This window comes from Bidens hawaiensis, unplaced genomic scaffold, assembly GCF_021521415.1.
Source record: "Bidens hawaiensis isolate Kalapana, Puna unplaced genomic scaffold, B.hawaiensis_p1.1 tig00014841_1, whole genome shotgun sequence".
Lineage (NCBI taxonomy): Eukaryota > Viridiplantae > Streptophyta > Magnoliopsida > Asterales > Asteraceae > Bidens > Bidens hawaiensis.
In genome coordinates this window covers 130,564-139,609 of record NW_027492313.1, presented here as the reverse complement: position 1 = coordinate 139,609, position 9,046 = coordinate 130,564, and the positions used below count along the sequence as shown (strand labels likewise).

The window sequence follows — 9,046 nt, the reverse complement described above, 5'->3', positions numbered from 1 at the left end:
AGGTTACATTGGCTGAAGAGAAAAGCTTGGAAGTACCTGGGTTGAAAGTTGCCTTGCAATCTTCCAAAGATCAGGTTTCTCATTTAACCATCAAACTTGTTACTGCTCACAAAAAGGCTATGAAGTTGGATACTTTCTGTTCTTCCCTTTCTGAGGCCCAGGCAAAGTTTGCTGAGGTTAGTGATTTTCTCTTTTCCTCTTTTTCCACTTTTTTATTATTTTTATTAATTGCTTGTCTCTTTGGGCTTAGCTTAGGGCTGTCCAAACCGCTCGCTCGAAAATCACTCGCTCGTTTTATCGCTCGATTGTAAACGAGCTGCTTTACTCGGTTCGGTTTGTAAATGAGCCAAGCAACGAGCAAGGGTCTGTTCCGTTCGGCTCGGCTCGAATATTTTTTAGTATATATATATATATGTATATATATATATATGAAAATTATATAATTAATTTTATAAATATCATTCTATTTGAATTCAAAAAAATCCATTACATCACTATAAAAAAGAATTAAATAATATAATATAATAGGTATTAGAATGTGGATAAGGTTTCTCACGATCCCAATCACACAATTCTCATCCAGATTCCAGACTCACGCACAACCCTCCTTCTACCGCTGCCCATCGCTCCGATCGCCGTCATCGCTCCAATCACTGTCGTCGCTTGACGCACAGTGGCCGTCACATGCCACCACTCTCGTCTCCTTCATTATTTCCTGTGCATGTTGTTATCTAATTTTTCAGATATGCTTATGTTCTCTCGAAATTAGCAATAACATATGTTAATTGATACGAACTATGTCTTTATTAAGTTCAATGTAGGTTTAATTTTGTCTGAAAATCCCCCAAAAAATTCATATGATTTATTAAGTTCAATGTAGCTAAGTTTTTCAATTTTAGCTTGCTTTTACTTTGAACCTAACTTTTTGTGTTATTTTTGTAGAATGGCTTCTCAGAAAGAGTCAAATCATGTTGATTTAAGTGATGGAGAGAGCATTGGCCTCGAGTCAGAGTCAGATGATGATTTAGACAATGGAGTGTCCGAATATGTAGTAGTTACAAAGCGAAAGCGAAAGAATCAAAGTATTATGCATCTACACTTTAAAGAGGTTGATGGTATGTATAAAGGACAAAAGGTTTAAAAAATCAATGCATTCATTGTAGGCATACTTTTGTGAAAAGCCCTTCAAGCACCACCTCAAGTATGAAGCAGCACCTCCAAGATGCGCATTATACTTGAAAACTCAAGGTATAAAGAAAGGTTTCATTAATTTTCTGTCAACTGATGATGATGGTAAAATGGGTTCTTCAGAAATTGAGTTAAATGAGGATTATGACCAAATGAAATATCGAGAAAAGATTGCAAAAATGATTATTATGCATGAGTTGCCTTTTTCTGTTGTAGAATATCTTTGGTTTAATCAGTTATTAAAGTATCTTAATCCTCTATTTCAAAAAGTTAGTAGGTCAACAATCACAAGAGATAGTATAAAAGTGGTGGAAAAAGAAAAAGAAAAGATAAAAAAGATGTTGAAAAAGGTGAGTATGATATCACTTACAGGTGATTGTTGGACATCAAACCAAACGGTTGGTTACATGTGTTTAACGGCTCACTTTGTTGATTGTGATTGGAAATTGAAGAAGTGCATTATTGGTTTCAATGAACTTTCACCACCCCATATTGGCGAGGTTATATCCGATTCTATCATAGAATGTCTTTTGAAGTAGGGTATTCAAGACAAGATAGGTACAATTACTTTAGAAAATGCTTCTAACAATGATAGGGCAACCACAATTTTGATGCACAATTTACAAGTGAAAGGCAAATTACATTTTGAAGGATTGTTTTTTCATGTTAGATGCTGTGCACGCATTCTAAACTTAGTAGTACAAGATGGTTTAGGTACTAATGACTCGTGTATTTCAAATATTAGAGAAGGTGTGAAGTACTTGAAAAAGACTCCTGGTCGTTTATTGAAGTTTGGTGAAATTGCCATATCTCTTGGTATCAACACTCGACGTTCTCTTAGCACCAATGTAAAAACTACGTGGAATTCAACGCATCGGATGCTTGATTCGGCTGTTCACTACAAACGAGCTTTTGAAGGTTATGCATTGAGAGATTCCAACTTTATATGGTGCCCCAAAAATGATGAATGGACTTGGGCCGAAAAAGTTTGCAAGTTATTAGAAGTTTTTCTGAAAGCTACTAATTTATTTTCAGGTACAAATATCCAACTTTAAACTTGTTTCATGTGGAGAATTTCATGTTACTAGATGTTTTTATAAATCTACTAATTTTTTTTCAGGTTCAACATATCCAACTTCAAACCTATTTCTTACAGAAATTTATAAAGTGAAAATAGAGATATGTAATGCTTTTATATTAGATGATGCTTTCTTGTAGAAAATGAGTATACCCATGTATGAAAAGTTTGAGAAGTATTGGGGAGAAATTGGGGTGTTTATGTCAATTGCTTCTATTTTAGATCCTCATTATAAGATGTTGTCAGTCAAGTGGACTTTTAAAAGGTTGTATCCAAAAGATGAATGTGAGAGTCAAATTGAAGATGTGATGGCTAAGTTAAAATCTCTTTTTGAAAAGTACTTTCATGCATATATGACGTCCAAGGTTGCCACGGATTGCTCAAAAACCTCAACATCTAACGAACATACTCTAGATGAAGATGATTTTCATGCCTTTCTCAAATCAAGACCTGCTGAAGCCGGACAAAAATCTGAACTTGAGGTGTATTTGGAAGAGCCAAACGAAAAATGTGTGGAGTCACAATATGATGTGCTAAAATGGTGGAGTCAACATTGTAGCAAGTATCCTGTTTTAAGCAAGATGGCTAAATAGTTTTTTTGCATTCCGATCACAACTGTTGCTTCAAAATCAGCCTTTAGTGCCAGGGGACGCATATTGGATGATTATTAGAGCTCTCTTTCAAAAGATATGGTGGAACTTCTTGTTTGTGGAAGTGATTGGTTAAAGGCCGGCTCAAAATCAACTATAAAAACATTAGAGGTAAGCTTTTAGTATATTATTCGTCTATATTTATGTTTATCCACTGCACACTAACATTTTTAGTTGCTTATAATGTGTAGCAATCTGCAAAGGAAGAAGAAAAATTGGATATTGAAGTGTTGATTCCAGACGGATACCGGCAACTGAAAAAAAAGGTATCTTTTTACATGTTTTGCCAAGTATATTTGCCATGGTTTTTTATTTGATTTGATTAAAGTTTGATTTAATTAAAGTGATACAAGCCTTTATTATAATACTAAGTTAGGGACCTCGTAAGTAGTGTTCTAAACAAACCGCTACAACTAATATTCATCATACCCAAGTATCCAACTTCCCATAACCATATCTAATTTAAAATAAAATAAAAAATAAATAAATAAAAACATTAAGTTGTAAAAGAAAAAAACTAACCTGGTGGATAACATATTGTAAGATAAGCCAATTTCTAGTGGAGAATAGGAGACGAACTTTAACTGTAATTAGATTGAAATTAGAATAGGAGAATATATTTGTTTCCTTTATTATAGAGGTTAGATATGTTCATTTTTCACTATTTGACCCGTTTGACTTATTATAATAAGTTGTGTCAACTGGTTGGAATAACAGGTTATATCAATCGGTCTGAGGGTCTGAACTCTGCAGGGGGGATTTTGTTGATGAAGATGCCGATAGCTCGCTCGAACTTAAAACAAAACATGTTTTTTTGGGAAGTTGTTGATGAAGGAAGAAGCCCGCTTGAACTTAATCATGCTTTCTTTTGGGAATTTGTTGATGAAGGCTGAAGCTTGCTTGAACTTAAACATGTTTTTTTAGCGAAACAGTTTTACATTTGTATATGTTGAACTTGTTATGTATGTTAATTGAATGGCAACGGTATTATGGTAGCATTTAAATTTGAAAATTGAAACTGAGCAAAACCGAGCCGGTCGGATTTTTGATAAGGAAGATTGGAATCTTCTCAACCTCCTCAGAAAACGGCTAAGTATGGACTTCGAGCAAGCCTAGACAATCGAGCATGGTTTTACTACTTCGAGAAAGGTCTTCAGAACCTTAAATGGTTGATTCTTCAAAGTGTTAAGGCTTCGAGCAAGCTACACTTCAACGAGCAAGAGTGTTCTTCTATCAAGCATGGATTGCCAATCGAGCAAACAGCTTGATCATACAAGTTTTAACCAAGTGTTACGAGCACAGGATGATCGAGCACATGGGGACAAACATGGATGCAATAAGAAGATGTCACGTGATCAAAGCAAGGACTTCGAGCACAGTTCAGTTCCCCGAGCAAGATTTACATTTGAGCACGCTAAAGACTACTGAATAAAAAGACTGAAGACATCAAGAAGAATGAGCTTGCTCGATGGACTACTTCGAGAAAAGCATGGATTAGTCAAGAGGAATGAAGCTTGCTGGAGGAGAATATCTTCACTTAAGATATTATAGGTAAAGTATGCTCGAGGACAATCATCGAGCATACCTAGCATAGTGAGTCTGCTCGAGAAAGATTGCTACCTTGCTCGAGGACTCAACACTTGTATTATTTTGTATTTCATTATGTAATGATTAGGAACTTCTAGAAGGAATGTCAGGGTCTATAAATAGGGTCCTAGGTTTCCATTTAGGGCACGGATATCGACGCACACAATACGAGAAACATTCCAAAAGAATATTCTATTTGTTTCCCCGTACAGCCGCCGCCGCCGTCACACATGAAACCCTAGACATTCCTTTCACTGTTACATTAATGACTCATTATTATAGTGAATCTTTGTCTTTGAATGTGCTCTCATTGATTACTTATTATCATTTCGTGTTTGTTATTTTTCACTCCTTCGTCCCCACTTGTTGGATATCCTGATTCCGTCGGGATATTCAATAGGCCTTTAGGTTACAGAGTTTGTGTGTTCTTGTCAACCTTTTCTAAGGTTTCACCCGACTCACGATCCTGAAAAGTGGTATCAGAGCTTTGGAAGCTCACTGAAGGCCACGAGACAGAAGGTTTGTGAAAAAGCTTGAGGCTTTACTCTATTTCTCTACTGCAAATCCCAGATCCGCTGAAATGGAAGACCAAGAAGTCTCTACCAACAAGATTCCTAGACTACTCGGACAAGAAAACTTTATCAAATGGAAAGTGCTCTTCGAAGCAGCTGTAAACTACAACGACCTAGAGCTTTGGACTTCTATCACTAAAATTATGTTCTTTCAACTGCTCCGAACAACAATGCCACCGTTGAGCTGAAGATGAAAAAGAGAGATGACAAAGCACTATCTATGCTGAAGTTAGGTCTGTCTTGGGAGATACTGACAACCGTCAACCATCACAAAACTGCTAAAGAAATGTATGATGCAGTTATTGATATGTTTGAAGGAAATACTGAACTAAGAGATATCAAGAAAGATAGACTAAAACAACAGCTTGATAGGTTCAAGTTTAAGGATGGAGAAAGACTGAAATCAGTTCTGCAAAGGTTCATGATGATTGTTAATGATATAAGAACAACAGACCTGCAGATATCAGATTTTGAGTTAACCAAGAAGCTTTTATCATCTTTTTTTGGTGAGTGGTACGCAGCCAGCAAATTCATCAAAGAAAAAGTGAGTTTCCCCAACTTAAAGTTGGATGATGTGATTGCATTTCTCAAGGCTGCAGAACATGAGATGATCGAAAATCATATGATTCAAGAGGACAAGCCAAGTTTTCAAGTGAGCAATGCTCTTGTAGAACCAATGGGCAACCTATCAATCAAAAACCAGCAGCCTATTATTGAAGAGCCATCAGAAACAAGTTCAACATGTAGTGGCCAATCAAAATTTAATGTTCAGCTGATTGAAGATGATACTACCTCTACAGCAAATGGGCAGTCAACATTTATGCCAAACGATAATGCTCAAGGAACAGACTATCAAGCATTGTTCTCTATGTTTGCTGAGTCATATCATGACTTTGTCGCCAAGAACCTGATTAACACAAGTATTGTTCAGGAAGATCTTGAGCAAATCGATGCTGATGACTTGGAAGACATGGACATAAAGCGGCAGGCAGCTATGTTAGCCTTGAGGAGAAAAATGTTGTATAACAGAACTGGAAGAACAAGCTTTAATGGACCTAATGAGAAAATTAACTTTGACAAGTCAAAAGCCATCTGTTATAACTGTCAACAACCGGGACATTTTGCTAAAGAGTGCAACATGCCAAAGCAAGTTGGCAACCAAGTGAATCAGAACCAATCCTATCAAAATCAGAATCAGAATTTCCAGCGCCAGCGAACTCAGATCACCAACTAAAACCCCTATCAAAATCCAAACAGAACCCAGCAACAAACCTTTCAACCCCAAAGAAACAACCAAATGCAGATTCACACTAATCAGAACAGAGTTAATCAGAACAATGTGAATCAGGTTAGGGATCAAGGAAACGTTGCAGTAACAAGGGTGTCTCAGGATGGGGAGTTTGATTGGAGCAACCATGCAGCTGAGATTGAGAAGGAAAATGTTGCATTTATGGCAAAATTGCAGGACAAGCGTGAATCTTCAGATGAACAGGTACAATCTGATATTTCAATTTCTGATTTTCTTGTTACCATTGATGAACTCAATCAGGAGGTTGGAAAATGGAAAACTGAGTGTGGGAGAAAGAAAGAATTCTTGAATGTATATGAAGTAAGTGAAGCAACTTATGAGACTCAAATCAAGGGGCTTAAAGAGGATTGTATGCAAGCATATCGAACCCAATCAAAAATGACAATTGAAATTGAGGGTTTGAAAAAGATGTATGCTGAAGAGAAATTAAAGAATGCTGACTTGTTAATTCAAATGGAATTCTTGAAGAACCTTGTTTCTACAGGAAATATAGTGGGTTTTGTGGATAAGATGACAGAGGAAGAGAAGTACAAAAAGGTGCCACCACCTTTTTGTGACAGCTACCCAATGAAAGTAGACAAGGAGAGCAGAAGTGAATATCTGAAACAATTAAAGAATGTGTTTGAAGATAAAGTTGATTTTGTAAAGCAGTATGATGATGTGTTTGTGGATAAGAATGGAGAGTATGCAGTGAAACAGAATGAGGAACCAAAGATTAAGAAGAATGAAAAGAATGAAAGTGAGAAAAAGAAATGGAGTGAGTACTCAAGTGAAGATAGTAACTGAGCTGTGGGAGCACAAACTCATCTAAGGGTAAGAAGAAAAAGGGGTCCAGCAGAAGAAAAGCGAAAAGATTCCTCTTCTGCCAAAGATGACTCCAAATTTGAAAAAGCACTATGAAAAGATTAGAAAAGAACATGTGGTGTTTGACATTTGTGCTAGGCCACAGCCAGAAAACAAAAGAAGAACTGAAGAGACAATGAAATCTTCTTATGATCAGTCACATCCTCCAATTTATCCGGTCTTCTCAAACCATGAACTATTCAACATTGGAGATGTGGAGTATGTACCTATGAGAAGATTTGTTAGAGAAGAAAATGGAAGCTGTTCAAGAACCTCATCCAAGTTGAAGCCCGTAGTGTTGTCAAAGAGAAATATCATCTGGAGCCTAATTTGAACAAACCAATCAAAATGGACTTCAGCAACTCTTTATGTCCTAAAACTTCCCTAGGCTTTGACTTCCCCAAACCTAGTGACAAAGTTAAAGATAAGCAATTACTTGAAGACATGGGGAGCTATGCCAAGGTATGGTGCAAGAAGTGTGATGCCTATGGTCATCACACTGACTCTTGCTGGTTTGAAAAGGAAGAGTTTTAGGTTCCTGATGTGGTCTGTGGCTTTGACATGAAAGGATACAAGAAAATGTATCAAAGATACTTGAATGAAGAGAAAGGCAGTTCAGATGATGAAGAGAAGAGATCAGTGCTAAAAAAGAGACTGAAACAAGTCTTGAAGATCAAGCATGATGCCCAGGTATCAAGCAAACCTGCAGAGAACAGAAGGCCAAATGACAAAGGAAAAGAAAAGATTAGACCTGGTGTTCTTAATGGGGATGAGAAATTTTTGATGAAGCAGGGATATGAACCAAGAGGGTTTCAATGGAAGACTAAGAAGGAGTTGACTGAAAAGAAAGACTATGTGATTGAGCAAACTGAAGAATTAATCAAGTCACAAGTTGTAAAAGCTGGGTCAGAATCAGACTCAGAAGAAGAATGTGAAGTTGTGTATGAAAACCCACTTCCAGTTCCAGTTCCAACTCCTGATGAATCTTCACCTGATACTGAATTACAAACTGATGCAGTTTGTGACTCAAAATCTAACTAATTCTGCTTTGTATGTATGTGCAGGAACAGTCCTTGAACAGTAATGACTTATGGTACATGGACAGTGAATGTTCTAGGCACATGACCTGTGGCAAAAGTGCACTAATCAATTATGAAAGAAAATATGAAGGGCCAGTTGCTTTTGGGAGTGATGAAAATGGAGGGAAGATAGTTGGAAGAGGAACACTCACCAATGGCAATGTATCCTTTGAGAATGTGCTTCATGTAGGAGGACTACAATACAATCTACTCAGCATTTCTCAAGTTTGTGATAAAGGGTACAAGGTGGCCTTCAATGATGAACACTGCCTAATTTTGATGCCTGAGTTTGTGATTCCAACTGAGATGATCATGATGCTGGCTCCAAGAAATGGCAACCTCTATGAACTGAGAATGAGTACTGCTACATCTAGAGGTGGTTCATGCTTTGTTTCCAAAGCCACTGAAAATGAGACCAAACTGTGGCATAGGAAGATGTGTCATGTCAACTTGAAGAACATGAACAAGCTAGTGAAAGGTGAACATGTTGTTGGCCTTCCCACAAAAGAGTTCAAGTTGGAAGAAAAATGCACATCCTGCCTTAAAGGGAAACAACATAAATCCTCACATAAGAGCAAAATGATAAACACCATTGATAAGGTCTTGGAACTATTACACATGGATCTGTTTGGTCCAGTAAGTGTTCCAAGTATTGGAAAGAAGAGATATTGCCTAGTGATCATTGATGATTATTCAAGGTTTACTTGGGTATACTTCATGGGCAGCAAGGATGAAACCCC

At 37.0% G+C, this 9,046-nt stretch overlaps 1 pseudogene; it reads left to right on the top strand.

Annotated features, from left to right (window-relative positions):
- The first annotated feature begins 943 nt into the window (after positions 1-943).
- Positions 944-6,309, top strand: LOC143547865 (zinc finger BED domain-containing protein RICESLEEPER 2-like; annotated as a pseudogene).
- Positions 6,310-9,046: the final 2,737 nt, after the last annotated feature.